General features: G+C 41.6%; 1 protein-coding gene across 2 annotated transcripts in view; it reads left to right on the forward strand.

Annotated features, from left to right (window-relative positions):
- LOC144115350 (methylcytosine dioxygenase TET-like) overlaps positions 1 to 20,235 on the forward strand; it is a 78,804-nt gene that overhangs the window by 17,258 nt on the left and 41,311 nt on the right. The window lies entirely within an intron of this gene.

Raw genomic sequence — 20,235 nt, forward strand, 5'->3', positions numbered from 1 at the left:
ACACATTGAGGGCTCCCAAGCGTATGGGGGCTGTTTGGCTTGTCAGGGGCCTGTCATGGTGCTGGCATCACATTGGGACTGTCAGTTTCTCTGTGTGCCTCTTCTTGTTATTGGTTCAGACATGAGGTCTTGCACCGTAAAATAGCAGCTAGCATTGAGCAGCTGGCAGCATGTTCCAGGATGGCTCACACCTAGCCATGCCCACTTCTGGTATATTTGCCAACTGGGCAGTGGTGCATTTCAATGGCCTTGTACTGGTTTGCTAGTATCAGTGTCTACTTCTACTTCTGATATTGCAAGACCATTTTGGAATTTTGGACCGTTGCAAGGAGCCTCATTTACTTGCTGCTGCAACTGATTTAAACACTGTGGCTGACTTTAGCAAGCCAAATGGCCCCAGTGCCAAGAGCGTTATGCTGCTTTCTACTTTGGTGCCACTGGCAATGTCTATGCAAGAACATGAAGGAATTTATGTGTTTATTTCTAAGATTTCGTGGTCTTAAAGGGCAACTGCATAGGGCCTAGAAGTCGACGAGCTTAAAAGGGCTGAATGTGTGAAACTTAAAGATAAAGCATGCAAAGTCCTTTTGGGCTAGCATTTGATGTGGTGACGTAAGCCAATTAAAATTGCGACGGCCTTCAAACTTCTCCGCAGCGCATAGTGCCAAGTAGGGGGCACATTGTGATGTCATTGAAGGCACCAGTACATTCCCAGCACATAAAGGGTTGTTTTCAAGGAAAAAAAAATGCCACCAAAAACAAAGGCCGCTGATCTTTGTTTGGCAGCATCCAACAAGGCATGGCAGGGTGTGGTTGACGGGAGCAAAAATTTGAAATCTTACCTTCCGTGATGTCGCATTAAGCTTCTCTATACTCCTCTGGTGCTATGAGGAGAAACCTAAAGTTAATCGTCAATTAAGTCACTATTTTAAATGGTAGCGCTAAAACACTTGGCATGATTTACCTACGGCCTCTATAGATTTGAATCCTTGAATAACGCTGAATTCAAAAAGTGGTGCAGTTGCCCTTTAAGGCTGAATGCTGCAATGTTGTTATTGGGTGTGACAGCAAAGGTAACCTTGCTTGGGTGCTGCCGGTAGCACCACAGTGGTGTTGTACGCATCTTGCTCTTTCGTTCCAAGTTCTGTGTCATTTCCAATGCCAAGGAGCTGTTCTCACCTTTTTGCCAGTGCAGTCTTACTGTATTTGAAACTACTGTCCCTGAGACATTTGGATCCAACATTTCTTTTTTAAATGAGCAGTATGCAATGATCAATAATTACCGACAGAAATGTGCAACAAAAAATTTTCAGTCCATATTAGGATTCTTAGAATGGGGAGGTTCTGTATTCAATTCTTGCCACCTGCCATGCCATATGGCTGATCCGGCAGTACCTGTGCAGCATTTTTGCAACTAATGAAAAAAGTTTGGATGAGGCCATTGCAAAATGCTGGCTTTGGTCCTTGTTAAAATGAATTATCAATCACTAACATGCTTTGACTTTTTCTCTTTTGCCCCCTTCACTCAGTCTGTTTGTAACAAATCATGGTTGATTAATGTCCTTCTGAGATGCAGACCATGTATGTTTATTTTACAAACTCAGAAATGGTATTATATTTAGAGAGCTATTGAAGTTTCAGAACTTACAGGTTGGCTGCACACTTTAGTCCTTGGAAGGTGCAGTCACCTCATTTTCTTTTAACCTACAACAAAAGAGAGAGAAAAAAAAGATCGACCTAGTAGCACAAATTGTTGCTGTGAGTGCAATGTTATCTGTGTCGTCAGGTGTTTCATAATGTTTGCCAGTGTTCTATGACCACATGCCAGCATTGTAAGCTTTCTGATATCCAGCAGCATTCAGTTTAGTTCAGTTTAGTTTAGTTTATGGAGGTTTAACATTCCAAAGCGACTCAGGCTATCATGGCCTTGCCAAAACTTACCCCATCCCAGTGCTACAGAAATATGCACAGCTTAACACATTGGCTGAACTAATTGAACAGCTAGAGGCAGCAAGAAATCTAAAGCGAAAGGACGTTATACCAATAGCATTCGCATACAATGAGGTGACAGTTCAAACAGTGATGATGGCAGACCCCCCCTCTATGGGAATACATGACCATAACGACGGACAAGACAAGTAGATGCTGTCACAAAGAGAAGCCAACAACCCGACCTCTGGTTGATGTATGTCTGGGAACATGCATAGCATATAAAGACGTTGCTGGTCATAGAAGAAGGAGGTAGATCGGTTTGTTAGTTGCAATAGCAATTTCGTCACAATATGGGCACTGAAATTTTTGGCCACTCCTTGACGTTATCCACCAATTCGACGGCTTCCAGCAGATGTTTGGCTTACATGGCTTTAATATCCCAGAGTGGCTTAGGCTATGAGGGACGCCGTAGTGAAGGGCTCCAGAAATTTCGACCACCTGGGGTTCTTTAATGTGCACTGACATCGCACAGTCGAAATTCGACTGCCACAGCCAGGATCGAACCCGCGTCTTTCGGGCCAGCAGCTGAGCGCCATAACCACTCGGCCACCGCGGCGACCCAGCAGCATTCAGGCAACATGTAATATCTTTAGTGCACCAGTGTGGTAGAAAGGTAGATAAGCCAGCACAGCATTCCAGGCTTCATCTTTTGCTGTGCATACAGCGATAATGTAGTTCAGCTAAAGATCTTTGCAATTATATGTAGTAGAGCAAATTGGCCCACCCATAAATTGCATGCACTGCAACGATATCCATCTAGACGTTGCGTTGTATCTAGATTTGCGTTGTATGTAAGCAATAGCACAGGCTACCACTTGTAATAAAGCAGGTGTGTGGGTGTTGCATGCATTACTAGTACTGTATTTCAATCTCTGTTGTGCGCTCATATTTCGTAGAACTTTGGTTACTGATTTGCACATCCATAAATAAACATCCTGGTTCTGTAATGTTATTTTAGTTTTAATGAATGCTTGGCTATATACCTTAAAATTTCCTGTGGCCAGTGCCAGAATGTAAGTGAAAATTATCTTTACGCAGTGCTGTAGCAGTGCTTGCATATGTTGTGAAAATGTGGCCCAGGGTAGTGAGTATGATGCTCGGATGCAGCCTTTGAGGGTAATGTTGGCACTGTTCCAGCAATGATTTGTGCTACTAGGAAGATTGGTTTTATTCATCTAACGCTCAGCGTAAATGTGAGAATGGATTTCAGACACGTTATGATTTGTAATTGCAGTATCTCACTGGGTTTTACCAATTTCTATCAATGTTTTAAGTCATTGCAGCGTCTGCAGAAGGTTGTTTGAACTATGTTGTCAAGAGGCTAAGAATAGCTCCTTTGTACTGGCTTCTGCAACTGTCAGGATGTTTTTTTTTATTCTTCATCAGCAAGGCAAAAAAATGGAAGTGAAATGCATTGCCTTAAAACAACCCGCTCTTGAAGTGACATGAATATCATTGGATGACTTGCAAAGTGATCAGTGCCACGAATGTTGCAATTTTTAACCAGTGTGTAGTTGTGATTATGCCCTGTTTACTTCTAGTTGGTTTATCAATGGTTGTTACGATCAATCAGGCTTAATAAAGTCAAAGTTCTGTCTTATTGAATTCAAATATTATTACCATGGCTCCAATGCTTTGTTAAAATGTGGCAATGTTCACCTTGCAAGCCTTTCATTGTGCAGGTTCTGAAAAAAATATCAGACCAAAATGGTGTTTGGGGCCAAGCTACAAAACAACGAGCAGTCCTCTCTTACATTGTTTTGGTGATATCTGTCCACAGAAGCTTTTACTGAGAGCATGCAGCCAGCCATTAGCTCTAGTGTTCCCCAAAGAGCACACATTTTGTTCAGTCATCAAGTGGTTTGATGAGTCACAGTTTGCACATAGAGATATGCCGAAAGCTACTGGTTGCTTGAATGGGTGTCTTGAAATTGTTTTTGAAAGTGCTGTTGCCTGGAACAGGATGGCCAATTGTGTGAACTGCTGTGAATAGGTGGATTGCCTTACTGTTCTGGAGCACTGTTTTGAGATCATTTCACTCCCAAGACACTGAGCATTTAGCAAAGGATTATGTGAGAAAATCACTGCAGAAGTCCTTATTGTCCTCAGTTTGTCACTTCCACGCGCACTGCAAGCACTGGCCTTATAGTACTCACTCGGAGTAACTGTTCCCGTAGGTCAGGCTAGAAATCACTAATGCGGCAGATTTATTTATGGTGTGGCTGTACAGTGAAGTGAATGCAAGTGTCACAACAGCAGTGAACATTTATACAGAGACTTATGCACACAGGGGCACCCCACGGGTATGCCCAGGTAACATTCCCTCCCTTGTAAACAGATTGTGTCACGCTACTAGCGACCCATTGCAATGCGGGGCTAGCTGCTGATTGCCGCTGACGGATTATGATGCAAACTTGTGCCAAATGAAGGGTGCGGCTGAGCGACTACTGCTTTATTTTTGTGGAGTTTTAGCTGATGTATTGTAGCAGGTGGCACTTGTCAAGAAGCTGCCCTTCTAGGAGTCCATCTTGTCCCATCATGTTTATGGTTATCTATGCACACACACAGAAAGCGTGGAAGGCCTGAGAAGAAGGTAAACTGAATCCTTCATGGGTTAAGATTAGCAGCTGAAGCTGTCTTTTGCACTTTGTTTCGTGCGCAGGATTTTTCGGGCATTAACTTATTGTGCATTTCTTCGGGCATCTTGTTTCTCTGATGGGGAGGGCTGGAGACCTAGGGTAGTGAGCGTGAGGAAATTCCCTTTTTTCTTGGGGTGCGTGAGACAGTGCACAGAAACTGCCTTTACATTCTGTAGGACATGCTGTCTTCAGTACCACCAATTAGTGAGGCAGTGAAACCAAAGAACATATCATCTGACGCTCAAATGTGGGATAGGCCTTGGTAAACGCGCGGTGACCAGAAATGTGTCTGCTCACTTGGCTTTTTAGCTTTCTGTGCTTTTTGTTGTACATTGGTGTCATTCATTTTTGTAGTCTGTCATTGTAGTCTTTCATGCATTGTTTATGTGCATTTTTGTTTTCATTTCTACCTCAGCCTTACTTTCCACCCCTGCTGTTTTGTCCTGATGAGTGGTGTCTGTGTTTACTACATTGTGGTTTTCTTTTTAGTTATGCCTCTGTTCTTGCAATGTGATTGTTTTGTATTCGTGCTCATAGTGTTTTTCTGCACTCAGGGAAGGATCAGCTTGAGATTATTGCATGCACCTGGAACAAAAAATGCCGCTAGAAACTTTGATGAGCGTGTTCTTGTTTTTATGCTGACTTCTTTATTGCACATTTGGAAATGCTATGAAGTATGTGGATTGCTTTTGTGTCCCTACTTAATTGTACAATCTTCGTAGCTATATTTTTTTTGTGTGTGCTACCTTTCAACATGAATAGTTGTTTAAAAAGTGTTTGCTTGATCATCGAGTGAACAGATGAGATGTACAACATTTATCAATACTCTTCGCTACTATACACAACTTTTTTTACACTGTGCCATAGATTTTTCTAAATATATAGAAACTCAGGTTTTGAAATGTGTGAGAAATAAATCCCTTTCATTTCAAAATCAAATGCAACAATGTCTGATTTTGCTTCTTTCCCGTGGGTGGCCCACAGTTGTGGGTAACCTATGAGGTCAATCACTGACCCCCCGCGGAATCCGGCTTTTCTTTCCTTTCCTTTTTTTTGTTTTCTCTGCATACAGAGAATCGGCAATCATTTTTATAGCACCTAGCTTTTACAAGCATCTTCAGAACCATCTATGATGATAGAACATGCCCTGGCTAAGTAAAAGCAATGTGTAACTTCGAATTTTTTTTTTGGGCTGCCTTGTGGGCTCCTGGCTCATGTAGACCTTTGTGCTTATCTCTTGCTCCTCTCCTCCCAGAAACAAAGGAAGCCTTTTATTAAGCACTCATGCTTTCTCTGTACTTCCTGTGTGAATATGGCAGCATTTAGCTTCAGAGTTACACATTGTTTTATTGTCATTTAGGATGGATTTCAGTCTAATCATCAATCAAGAATATATGGATGCCTTACACTTGTGGCATGGAAAGGACCCTCATTGGTCTACTCTGCACTTCATCATAAGCGCAAACACATTTCAAAATGACTGCTCATAGAGCAACCTGAGTTCTAAAACATGGTGTTGGTTCTGTGTGGTGATGGGAATTTTTGCAGCAGCAACCTTGGCCCAACCTCTTTTCTCTTTTGCTGTTCTGTTCACGTTTGCCTTTTTTCTACCCTGGCATGTCTGAACCTCTCTGCCTGTCCTTGCTATGACTGCTTGCCTTTTTTTTACCCTTTGTTTAGCTGGTAGTCCTTTGTGAGCAGTCTTTTGTTGGGTGCCCCTCCCATTCCTCCTGCTTAAGCTTTGCATGGCCTTGTTGGTACTAAGTTTATTTGCATTTGTTTTTTTTTTCAATTACTTTTTATCAAGGGGACAAAAGTAATCCACAACTTCACAGTTTTACAAATGTACTTTTAAATGACGGAAGAATCTTCTTTCCACCTTTCATCATTCATCTCTGTTTTTATTCACTTGTCTCAGTTGTGTAGAATTTCATTTTGAAAGAGGTTGCAAATGTTTGCATCATCACCAGGATGTGCAGTCTCCTTCTGGAAGGGCTGAAAATGTGCAAATTTTCTTATTTGTGTGGGCCACATGTTATATATTTCATATGTGGTTCTGAGGAATGTTGACAAAAGGTGTAGTGCTGACCCAGCACAAGATACTTCTGTAGCAGTGTTGGCCTTTTACATCTAGAGCATCTTCTCATATTTCATACATCACTGTTATTGCACTGGACTGCCTAAATGGAAGAGATATGACAACCTCTAGAGTTGGAGGATTGTTGCTGGCAACAACACGTCAAGTGAATAGAGCTGAAAATGTCAAACTCGTCAGTATTTGGAACCCACTATCAAAGGAGTCTAAACCTTTAAAACTGTAGTACAGGCAGAAATGATTGAGCATATACTTAGACAAAGGCAACAACTTGCAAACTTCATCAACGTCATACCCAAGACCAGTAAAGCTATGAGGAGGGTCTCTGTAGTTAACAATTTATGTCGTAGTGAAGACGGACAGTAGCACAACACGAGAGGGATGATGGATGAAGAGAGAAGTCGGGGAGCTTATCTCTTTCCTTCTTCCATCATCCCTTCTGTTAATGACATCCCATGCAGTAAACCAAAAATTCTGTTAATAGACTCCAACAAATCCTTATTTTGGGCATTTTTGCTGAAGCAGTTCAGAAAATTGCTGCAGTTCTCCCTGTGTGATTTTGTAGTAATTTTTTATTAGTCCTTCCACTACGGCACCCCTTTCTTCCTTTCCTCTTTCACTCCCTCCTTTATCCCTTCCCTTACGGCGTGGTTCGGGTGTCCAGCTCAGGTGTCCAACAATATATGAGACAGATACTGTCCATTTCCTTTCTCTAAAAAACCAATTATTATTATTATTATTATTATTAATCCTTGCTGTTAGTGCATTAAATTTGCGGGAAAAGTGTGCAATTTTTTTTATTTCTTTTCTGCTAATATTTAAAATAATTGAAAAGTCATGAAGATTCCCTTTACACCCAATTTTAGGCCAAAGATTCCCTGAAAAGGGCAAAATTTCCCAAATTGAACATTACTACCGTCTTGTGTTGCACTACAGTCTCATTGTCATGTAATACCAGCATGCCGAAATGTCTTTAGTCAATTTTGAGTCATTGTGGGCTGCCATAGGCATATTTAGCATCAGATTATTGGTTCACTGCCGAGGTCATTTTGCAGGTCCTCCTCCTTTTTAGTTCATGTGGAAATCCAGGTAATTTTAGTGTATGCAGTGTTAGCAAAGTTTGTTCCTCTGGTAGTATAGGTTATCATTCTCTACATACTCTTGTTTGGTTAGTTGATGGTTGGTAATAGGAGCTGTACTTTTACTCCTCGCTAACAGCTGACATCCTGCACTCAGTATATTGTTGGTATTGTTGAAATGTGCAGCTGGGGTGTTGTGTTGCAGTAGTGTGGTGTTAAGGAGCTCTTTGTTCAAAATTTTAATGTCTCTATTTCTAGCTGTTGAGCATGAAATGCTTGTTGGGCCCAGTCTCGCCTCTTCTCTGGAACCTGCGAGAAAATATGACCATAATCATATGACCACCTTGCCTTTCCTTGTTCCTGCTTCATTGCCTTTTATGTCATACTGCTGGTGTTTCAGTATGGGCAGGTATAGGCTTAAGATTGATATAAAAAAAAAAGACCCCTTGCATAAATCAAGCTGCACTGCCAAGAAATAACATGAATAAGCTAGGTGCATTGGTATTTGTGAATAGTTGCAATCTATTTAGAGCTGTTAGTGAAAAATAGTGGCGCAGTACGTGTATGCCATGAACAGCCGTGTATTGTTGGTGCTTGGTACTACAGCTATAAGGTGTACACTTGACCTGTGCTATATGTACAGCAGGCTACACAGTCTTTGCAATTTCTTAGAGAACATTTCAGGGAATCTAGATAACATTTTCAATTAAGGGGGGAAGAGGGTCCGAGAAAAAATTTATTGATGAAATCACGTTAATGAAATCTTGAGGAAATGTATTTTTACTTGCTAGCCACTGCGGTGGCTGAGTGGTTACGGCGCTAGGCTGCTGGCCCAAAAGACGCGGGTTCGATCCTGGCCGCAGCGGTCAAATTTCGATGGAGGCGAAATTCTAGAGGTCCGTGTACTGTGCGATTCAGTGCACGTTAAAGAACCCCAGGTGGTCGAAATTTCCGGAGCCCTTCACTACGGCGTCCCTCATAGCCTAAGTCGCTTTGGGGCGTTAAACCCTCATAAACCATTTTTACATGCTGATTCCAATTATGTCATTTAATTTTATGTAGAACAAGTTCTTGCACACTTATGTAATATGTAATTAATTTTTTGCCAAGAGATTTCAAGAAATTTTGCTGCAGGGAACTCGTCAAAATGTATGCCATTGGTTTCTATTGATGTCAAGGTGTGTAATGAGGATAATACCCCTGTCACACGAGCACTCTAAAGGCACTTTGAACTAATGCTCCTTTATGCTCTTAAAGGAGCACTATTTCAAGGGAGTTCGTCCGTGCTACATGGTCGCGGAACGACCTTCGCAAGAAGTTTTTAGCGCCCTCATCGGCGAAAAGCGTTATTAAAATTGCAAACCTCACTGCACATGTAAATACAGAAATGTCACATTTTTTTTGGTAAATAATTTTTGTAACCGTATTATGATAAAGCAACAAGCAACATGACCGACATGGCGGCATATTTACCGTGGCTACCTTGACGCTCGTATATCTGGAATGAGAGTATGGCGTGGTGAGACTGCCACAAAACAAATGATCTTATATTTTAAAACACCACTAATCTTGTGAAGTGAATTTATAAAATGAAAATTGAACGTTTCTTTTCTCAATTTATTTATGCTGTTAACTCGCTGGGAGAGAGAGTACTCCCTTGAAGCCTCAAAGGACGAACTCGAGCTGCCTTGTTTCGAAGCTCCTTTGAGCTAGGTGTTTTTTGGCACGTCCGTGTGGCAGCACGCGTTCGTCCTTAGAGTAATGGAGCATTAGTTCAAAATACCTTTACAGTGTCCGTGTGACAGGGGTATAACATTATCCTGCCTACCAGCCACCACGGTGGCTGAGTGGTTACGGTGCTCGGCTGCTGGCCCGAAAGACGCGGGTTTGATCCCGGCCGCGGCGGTTGAATTTCGATGGAGGCGAAATTCTAGAGGCCCCTGTACTGTGCGATGTCAGTGCACGTTAAAGAACCCCAGGTGGTCGAAATTCCCGGAGCCCTTCACTACGGCGTCTCTCATAGCCTGAGTCACTTTGGGACGTTAAACCGCCATAAACCAAACCTATCCTGCCTACCAAAGAAGTTTAGTTATAAGGTTTTAAATTTGCTACTGCAGAGATGGGAAGAAAAATTTGTACTCCTCTTTCAGGAGTGACAACTTCAAATTCCTGTAACTCACTTTCTATTATAGGTGGGGTGATAATTTTAGTTTTGTTGGATTTACCTTGATTTCATGAGAAACCCCAGTAAAAAAAATTGATTCCAATTGGGAACAAATGCAATTTCCACCTCATACTAACTTTTTATTTAGGAATTTTATCTTTTTCGGAAATGAAATGAATCATACATTACACTCCAGAAACAGCTAGCATAGTCACACACCTAACATAAGCCCAACACATTCTTCTGCTTATATATCTCGTATGTGGGATGGGACTCCCATAATGGGGTTAGTGATGTTTACCAGTTAAGCATCGTTATTTAATTCATTTTCGACTGTAGAGATAGTATAAATGAAGTAAACAATTTAGCAGATTAAGCTGCAGGTAGTTCTTATAACCTAATTAGTATTGCCGTGTTTCTCAAATATGCAAGTGTTCACATGAATATATTGGGTGCAGTTAGACCAATTGGATGCAGTTGGTAAGACCAATTGGGCTCACCAGATTCAACTGAGCATATAATGAGAATGTGAATTACCAATCGTACTGCTGCTGTGTCCAACTGGCACTCTATTTAGACTCTAATTGGAGCAACAATTCCAATTAGAACCAGTTGGAAACTGAAGTGGTCCAGTTGGTAGTCATTTTGACTGTCCAATTGGAACACCATTCCAACTGGAACCAGTTGGAAACTCAATTGGTCCAATTGGCAGTCCATTTGGACTATCCAGTAGGAACACCATTCCAAGTGGAACCAGTTGGAAACCCAATCAGTCCATTTGGAACCAACGGAAACCAGTTGGAAACCTAGTTCGTTTCAGTTTTATTTTGTTTTGACTGGGACCAGTGGCATGCATTTTAGCACGTTCTATGTGTAAAATTTCTCAAAAGCTCTCGGCAAAAAGTTATATGCTGTATTACATTAGTACACAATGACTTACCGTAAATAAAATTATACATCTTTGGAATCAGCATGAAAAAAATGGTTTGGGAAGATTTGATAATTGTGACCTCATTTGTAAAAAGTTTTTTAAAGACCCTCATCCCCTTAATTGCACTCATTCTTAAGTACACATGCACAAAAAAGACAGCGCACTAGGAACACCTGTGACATGCACAGTGCGTATTGGCGGTGAACTGTGCATGTACAGGCGCCCACAAAAGTTTTCGGAACAAGAAAATTGCCACAAAGCCTAATTGCTGTGCAGCGTAACCATGCAGCCATGACATGAACTGAAGAATGTGCTTTGTGGTTCCCAGTGTGATCTGCACAATACACCCCTCAGTGCCTGGCTGTGCTTCTAGCTTGCGAGGAAATCAACGTTTTTCGTGATTTCTGTGTTCCAAAAACTTTTGTGGGCACCTGTACACTGTACATGCTGTGTGCATTCGTCCTTAGTCATCGTCCTTTTTTTTTTTGCACCTGCATGTATATTCAACAATTGATGTAATCGTTAAGCACTTATTGGAAGGTGGGGGCACTAATTCAGTCGACCATCAACATCTACTGAAGATTTAAAACGACATACTTTATGGGTATTGGGTGTGTGTTGGAGTGCCATAGCTGTCCATCTAACGTTGAACCTACCTGCTATGCAATGTAGAAGTCTATCCTAAAGGAAAGGTGCAGTATAGATGCAGTTGCTGAAACATTCAAGATGCTTGGTGAAGTTTTGATAAAGTGTCTATATCCAGCTTAATGTTATGACTAAGTATCACAATAATATGTTCTAAAAGGTTACTGAAACACCTTGGCTTGCCTTTAATATGCACACAACATTTTGAGTAGTAACTATGAAATAACAGTTAAGTATGAATGATGAAGTATGAAGTAACAAGGGGCCACAGGGTGGTATTGGACACCCAACACTGCCACATACCTTAGATCTTTGATTTACTTGTGAGGTCAAAAAGTACACATAAAAGATCTTTGACCAACATATTCGACCAACACTGTTCCCACTTCAAGTTATTGATCAAAAGAGCTTTTAGGATAACACTCAAGGACTTGCAGTGCATAGAACTCTAGTCTGATCTGGTTCAAAGAGATAACCTTCACTTATGCTTCCTTGACAGTCAAGAGTGTGTTGCCATAGGGGTTGGTACAAAACTGTCTATATAGGTATGTGTGTGATTTGTGGCTATTTATTTATTCTGCATGGTTTTCACTTTCCAAGAAATTCTAGAACTAAGCTTATATAATGATGCCAGCCTGGAAGTTATGAGAACATGTTATGCTTTTATATTGTGATAGTGGTAAAATAACATTGTGATAGGGAATGTAATGTACTATCGGTAGCAAAAGTTTACAGCAGGTGCATTCTCGGAAAAAAAAATATTACAGGTCTGCCTCACCACCCACTCGTGTGGTATTGTTGTCAGCGGATAGAGCATGCACGTCCTATCATATTCGGACATATTTTCAGGCAACGGGATTACGTGACTGCGCTGAAGTAAATTTTTTTCTGCACATTCACATCATAAATGATTGCTGCTGGTGGTACGTTTAGCACAAAAAACTGCTGCAGAAATACATTTGTCACTTGAGGCCTGCTGGATGTAATACGTTGTCTTTGTGTGTGGCAGAAGCTTGAACAGACCGAAAGGGAGTTGATCTGTTGGAAATACATGTGCACATGGAAATGCACATGGCAACACTATAGCACAAAGTTTTTATTATGGTGGCACCCAGAGCAGCCCTGTAGAGGGAGTGCTGCATAGAATACCACCAGGCTTTCAAAGAGTGTGAAAGTGTTGGTAGCGAAAGGGTGGCTGATTTCGCTGACTAACGTGAAATTACAAAATTGGTACACATACTGAGGTTTCAGCAAGAATATGTTCATGCTTTCACCTGAGTAAAATCAACCATTATGTATGGGTTTGGTCAAAAGTTCCTAGGCCACAGGGTCTGCTTTTCTTCGGTATATCCCGGCACTTAAGATGCCGATAAAGCTACCGAGCTTCTTAGAGGTTAAAATAATACTTTTTCTACCCTCTACAGGTATCTTGAGGTTCGGAGGTGTCGTGACTGCCCAACCATACCGCTAAAAAGGAGACCCTGTGGCCTGGGAACTTTTAACCGACCCTGTACTTGCTTATGGCTGTGTGGGATGTCCTTCACTTTAATCAACACAGAAAGGTGTTGGTTTTCTGATGTCTGAATGTTACATTTGTGACCTTAATGCAGTGTGCAGATCAAACATAATGCCGACTTTTTTAGCTACGCTTAGTTTCTTCAGCCGCCGCGGTGGCTCAGTGGTTATGACGCTTGGCTGCTGACCCGACAGGCGTGGGTTTGATCCCAGCCGCGGCGGTCGAATTTCGATGGAGGCAAAATTTTAGAGACCCGTGTACTATGCGAATGTCAGTGCACATTGAAGAACCCCAGGTGGTCGAAATTTCCGGACCCCTTCACTACGGCGTCCCTCATAGCCCGAGTCGCTTTGGGCTGTTAAAACCCCGTAAACCTTAAACCTTTAGTTTCTTCAGTATTTTCAACTGTAGAGTGGCTGTGCAAAAGAGTAGAAAGCTTTTGTACCGGTACTTCTGTGGTACCACCACTTCTAACATTTTCAAAACCAAAGTGTAATTTCAGCATCCGGCAAAATCAAAACATTCATTTATGCACTCAAAGCTCTTTATGGCTTGAAAATTTTAAGTACTGGGCTTTGCAAATGCAAAGTTTAATATTGAATCTCCATCACAAACACAGATGTCAGAATTGTGAGAAGCTCAATCCAAACATTTATAGCAGGCGCAGTGGTGCCGTCATTTTCCTTATATGTAAAGCTGTTTTTTTTTTTTAACAGAAAATACTGCAGTCATAGCATAACACATAAATAGTACAGTCGTATCAGTTTCAGTGTTGATGTCATTCAAGAGAAGGTTTACAAGTGGAGAGAAACAAAGATGAAGCTAGTGGTCACGGTATGTTATCAAACTTCATGGCTGCTTATAGAGCCTGTTAATTGGAAATTGCTGAAAACAGAAAGGAAAGTTATTGCTATAAGGAAAGAAAAATTTTAGTAGGGTACGAGAACTTCTGAGTGGCACTTTTTGTTTGAAAGAATGGCAGAAAACAGATTAGCACTTTTGAAGTGCACACTTGATAAAAAAATGCCTGTCCAAGGAAAAACGAAAAATAATAGTACTATAGCCATGATTCCAAAAGCAGGCTGTTTTGCTATACAGAGTATACAGCCATACAGTGGCTGTATACTCTTATGTACTTCCACTTGTGTAATGGCTTTGCATGGAATGCAAGCAACTATATCAATTGTAAGATCATTTCGTTGGTTATTTTTTAAAGGATATCATTTTTAAAGGGACTGGCAATTGATGAATATGTTTTTAGGGAGTTTAGTGGAAATGTAAATGTATTGTCTCACATTGATGAAATTGGGCAGTCAATGAGATGAGAATCTGTAACCTTAATGTGGCATTGAAAATTGCATAAAACAAGCTGAAGCAACAGTATTACGGTTTATGCTCTCCAGTGTGTTTTTTGATGGGAAAAAAAATTATGATGAAAAGCACTGCTCCCTTCACATCAATGAGTTGCAGTGCTTCGAGTTTGATGGCGTCTCACTGTTTTGCATTTGTCTGTCACAGCATAGCCATGGTTCACTAAAACTGTCATTGATGAGATGTGTGCTAGTGAACAGTCGCGATTGAAAGAAACGTGAATAATGAGGCGCCTACATGCTTCACTGTTCGAATTTCTTTTGATAGTGCTTTTACCTGGGTGGTAAGAAAAAGACGTTAATTGTCGTCCTGACCTGTATCACGACTATAGCGTCCTTTTGCTATCACCGAAGTAAAAGCGCAATGTAAAGAAATTCCAGCGCACCGTGTAGGCACCGCATTGTTCGCGTTTCTTTCCATTGCGACAGTACATCAAAGTTGTATGCAGAAATGGAAGTTTGGTTTGGTTTGGTTTATGGAAGTTTAATGTCCCAAAGCGACTCAGGCTATGAGGGATGCCGTAGTGAAGGGCTCCAGAAATTTTGACCACCTGGGGTTCTTTAACGTGCACTGACATTGCACAGTACATGGGCCTCTAGAATTTCGCCTCCATCGAAATTCGATCGCCACGGCTGGGATCAAACCCGTGTCTTTAGGGACAGCAGCCGAGCGCCGTAACCACTGAGCCACCACGGCGGCACCAGAAATGGAAGTGGATGCTATGCTATGCCAAAGCTAATTACTGGCTGGTGACTGTGGCCATACTAGTTTTTGGTACCTCATTTTTGCCATCATGCAGTCATTGTAACGCTCACTGATCATGGTTTTCAATGTTTGGATGCATAAAAAGGAGTGCATTCACTGATACTAAAATTCTCTGTAAAAATCTTCTGCCGCTTTTCTGACGAAACTGTTTGTAGGATTACGCACATTGAACATTAAGAGTTTTATTGCATGAGAACAAAAAAAACTTGGTAAGATTTGGCTGTCAGTCCCATTAATTATTTTTGTCTTTGTTGCTGCCTTCAGCATGGTCACATCAATTGCTTTTCCTGTTCATCAAGTATAACTTCATTGGAAAGTTTATGATATTAATTTTGTCAGTATGTTGGCTAGCTGCTGACCTGGCTGCACTTCTGAATCTTTCACACTAGCTGAAACAGCAATGATATAATTACGATGAAACTCTAACAAAACCTCTTGGTTCGTTTCACCTGATACATTTTTTTTGTCACTGTAGCTTGCTTTAGTCACAGTAATGAAAAAGCTGACATGAGCCAGTCAGAATAGCCCACTGGACACCTGCTGAAGCTGAATACCAGCATTTGCGTTGTGCCTAGAAAAATGTGCATATTTTGCAATTAGTGGTATTGAGGAACGGAAATGGTGCTTGGTGGACACCTCAACCATGCCGTAAGGGAAGGGAGGAAGATGGTAGTGAAAGAACAAAGAAAGGGGTGCCATAGTGGAGGGCCCTGGAACAATTTCGACCACCTGGGATCGTTAACTTGCACTGGCATCGCACAGCACATAGGCACCTTTTGTGTTTGGTCTCTGGCTCAGTAGCTGAGGAACACTTAAGGCAATTTTTAAGGAAAGCTTAAGAGGATGAACTCCTGATGACACTCCTGATGTAATGAACACAGAGTAAGGAAAGTATAGATAAAATGTGAAAATGCGACTGTGTATTACCTGTATTGGTACTGCTACATACGCTGCCCTCAGACACAGGCCAAGTTACACAGTTGTGTTCGTCCATTTCTGAGATTGCACACATTGGTACCTGTCACTTATGTTGCTGAATGTTTTAGAAATGCAGAATGCTGAATTAAAAAGCACCTAGGACTCTGATAGTACTTAATAGTGAGGTGTTCTGTTGCAAACAATAAGCTTAAGGCATGCCTTTTGTTTTCAAGCTATACTGCTTGAGCAAATGCTAGATATTTTTGTTCACTAGTGGTTGGTCTCGCTCTTGGCAAGACTTTGTGTACTTTTTGACTGAAGAAAAAGAAAAGCCGGCGCGACATTCTGGAGCCTAAGTACTTGATATGCCCTCTATGTGCCATTCTCTAATTTTATAAATATTAAATTGTCTTAATGCAATAAAGAAAAGGTGATGAACTGTAAATCATCATCATCATCATCAGCCTGACTACACCCACTGCAGGGCAAAGGCCTCTCCCATGCCTCTCGAATTAATCCTGTGCTTTGCCAGCTGCAGCCACCGTACCCCACAAATTTCTTAATTTCATCCGCCCATCTAACTTTCCACTCCATTACCCTTTAGGACCAGCGATTATCTTGCCTTCGCATTACATGCCCTGCCCAAGACCCTTCCTTCTCCTTGATTTCGACTAAGATGTCATTAACACGCGCTTGTTCCCTCACCCACTCTGCCCGCTTCTGGTCTCTTAACATTACGCCTATCATTTTTCTTTCCATAGCTCGCTTCGTTGTCCTCAACTTAAGCTGAACCCTTTTTGTTAGCCTCCATGTTTCTGCCCCATTGCTGAGTACCAGTGAGATACAGCTCTTGTATACTTTTCTCTTGAAGGATATTGGTAAACTGCTATTCATGATCTGAGAGAACCTGCCATATGCGCTCCACCCCATTCTTATTATTCTAGTTACTTCCCTCTCATGATTCGGAGCAGCGGCCTCTACCTGCCCTAAGTAGACGTATTCCCTTACCACTTCCAGCATCTCGCTACCAAATGTGAACTGCTGTTCTCTTGCGAGACTGTTGAACATTACTTTGGTTTGCTGCGTGTTAATTATAAGACCTACTATTCAGCTCTGCTTGTATAACTCATTGATCATGCTTTGCAGCTCATCTCCTGAGTGACTTTGCAAGGCAATGTCATCAGCGAATCACAAATTACTTAGGTATTCTTCATTAACTCTTATCCCCAAGTGTTCCCAACCCAGGCGTCAGAACACCTCCTGTAAACAGGTGGTGAACAGCATTGGTGAGATCGTGTCTCTCTGCCTGTCAGCCTTCCTTATTGGAATTTAATTGCTTACTATATGGAGGGCTATGGTAGCCTTGCAGTCATTATAGATATCTTGCAGTATTTTTACATAAGCCTCCACATCCTGATTTTGCAATGCCTGCATGACTGCTGAAGTTTCGACTGAGTCAAATGCTTTCTCTTAATATGTGAAGGCTATATATAGGGCCTGGTAACATTCTGCACATTTCTGTATTACCTGATTGATAGTGTAAATATTGTCTATTGTTGAGTATCCTTTACAAAAGCCTGCCTGATCTTTTGGTTGATTAAATTCTAAGGTTGCCCTGATTCTATTAGCGATTACTTTAGTAAATACCTTGTAAGCAGCGGATAGCACGCTGATCAGTCTGTGATTTTCCAAGTCCTTGACATCTTTCTCATGAATTAAGATAATGCAGCATTTTTCCCAGCTTCTGGTATGCTCGAGGTCATGAGGCATTGTGTATACAGGGTGTCTAGTTTTTCTAGTACAACCTCCCCTCCGTCCTTCAACAGATTTGCTGTTACCTGGTCCTCACCAGCTGCTTTCCCCCTTTGCATTGAGGAAGTAAAGAAAGCCTTAGGAGCAATGCAATATGAACTGTAAATGCTAGCAGAATTTTGGGAGCACAAACAGAAGCCAAGCTCTGTAAGTGTGTTGTTTCACAAAGCCATGCTTGCTGATTATGTATGTATTAAACCAGTATTGTTATCTTATGACATTGAAGGGAAAGTGGTAGTATGTAGTTCTTAGTAGTTTTTTACATCTGAAGGTACTACTGAACACTGCAAGGGACCTTGAGTGCATGAATAAACACATGCTGGTCTTATCTAATTCACTAATATACGAGAAAAGATCATTCCACATGCAGAAGCGCTCCTAAGAACTGCGTAATGAGAAGTTTTTCTACAATATGGTTGAATTTCACTGTCATTAGTCTTCCAAATCTTTTATGCCCTTTTTTTTTAGTGTTATTAGGTTCGTAGAAGCATATGCATCATGCGTCACTGTTGGTGCAAGAAACGTAGAGGGATACTAGTCAATCAGTGCAGACATAAAAAGTCACAATATTGCTTCATGCCACTCGCAGGTTGAATTTAATTTTACCCTCGCAAGTGTATTACTGATTGCTTTAGCTTAATTGCTTCATTGAATCGAATGAATGAATGAGTTTACAAAGAAAAGGAGGGCTCGTGGCCATTGGGTGGTGAAAGGGAAAGGAATTGGGATTCGACGAGGTATTGCTCTTGAGCAACTTGCTAGATCCGTGTATTGATTTTCTCACATTACCAAATGTAGCTTGCACTCTAAGGCCACAAGCTCGTGAGTGTTTGGTTGAAATCCTTGTTGGGGGAAAACCCAGTTGTCATAGGAGTATATGTGTTGTGGTTTGTGTTTATTTCTCTGTGCAGCAAAGTACAGACAATGCTATGTGAATGCACGATGCTCGGGTCGGCTTATCTGCAGTGTGAGCATAGGGCATGCCACCTTTTTACAGGACTGCTCTGCGCATGCACGCCTCTGCTTCTCCTGCTCCACTGGTTGAAAACAAACCTGCAGCTCTTACTGCGCATGCGCAGTTCATGTTAGCAACAGGTGCATGTGACAGATGGCGGCAGCTGTCAAGCACACACTTGCCCCTTCACAGGTGCAGTTGGCTCCTCATGGAACTGGATCGCACCTGCATCTCCCATTTGCATTTCAATCAGTAGCACATGAATTTTTTGCACTCCTCACAGGGTGCCACATCTTGTGAAAAAGGTAGATTGGCGGATCTGGTGGTTGTTGATCTTTGGGAGTCTTACAAACTTTCTTGTACCATTCGCATCGTAGTGCACCTTAGGTTACGACTGTTGTGGCCTTAGTTTAGTTTAAAAACTTTTTGTGGCTCTGCCAAGCTTGGGAGGGGTTGGGGCTTCAATCTTTGGTATTCCCTCTCACATGGCTGCTTTAGGTTCCGCTTCACTCCATCTTTGCAGGGAGCTTGGATTGTTGAGAACGATTCCGAGCTGGGGTGGGATGGTGGTGCAAGTCTTGGTCTGGTCAGTTTAGCTTGGTTAAGTGCACACTCAACATTATTTCAATGTGACAAAACTGAGCATGCAACGTTTCAAACAATGTTCCAATCGTTCAGTGCCAAATTCGAAAAGTGATGGGCAGGTACAGCCTAACAAGACGTGTAAGCCAGCTATTTCAACTCTTTCTAGCTGTATAAAATGCAAATTTTCGTAGGCTGCATTTTAAGCACGACTCATGCTTAGCCTGTTTTAGATGGTGTTCATGAATGTATTGCGTAAAGACCACAAGGCACTTGCACTTAGTGTGTGTAAAAAAAAAGAAAATCTGAATTGAGTAACGCATTATATCCGGTCCCGTGCCAAGCCCTTTGGTGCAGAAACTTTGGTTTGGTTTATGATGGTTTAACATCATAAAGTGACTAAGGCTATGAGGGACGGGGACGCTGTAGTGAAGGGCTCCGGAAATTTTGACCACCTGTGGTTCTTTATTGTGCACTGACCTCACACAGTACACGGGCCTTTAGCTACTTGGGAGACGTGGGCCATACATGAGGGTTTGGTGATACAGTAAAATTATGATGCTTGCGTTACTTCTGTTAGTAGCCAGTGAAATAATGATCGGTGCTTCTTTGTTTTTCTTCTATCACTACCAGAAGTGTCATTTGTCTGGAGCTGTCTGCTTCAACTTTCTTTCTGCTGTTTCTGTGCAGCATTGTTGTGTTGCTTTTTGAGGCACAATTGCAAGTGGCATTGAAATTTTCCTTTCTTTTCCCTTTGAAGAATTATTTCTC

This window comes from Amblyomma americanum, chromosome 1 (genome assembly GCF_052857255.1).
Source record: "Amblyomma americanum isolate KBUSLIRL-KWMA chromosome 1, ASM5285725v1, whole genome shotgun sequence".
In the NCBI taxonomy this organism is placed as follows: domain Eukaryota; kingdom Metazoa; phylum Arthropoda; class Arachnida; order Ixodida; family Ixodidae; genus Amblyomma; species Amblyomma americanum.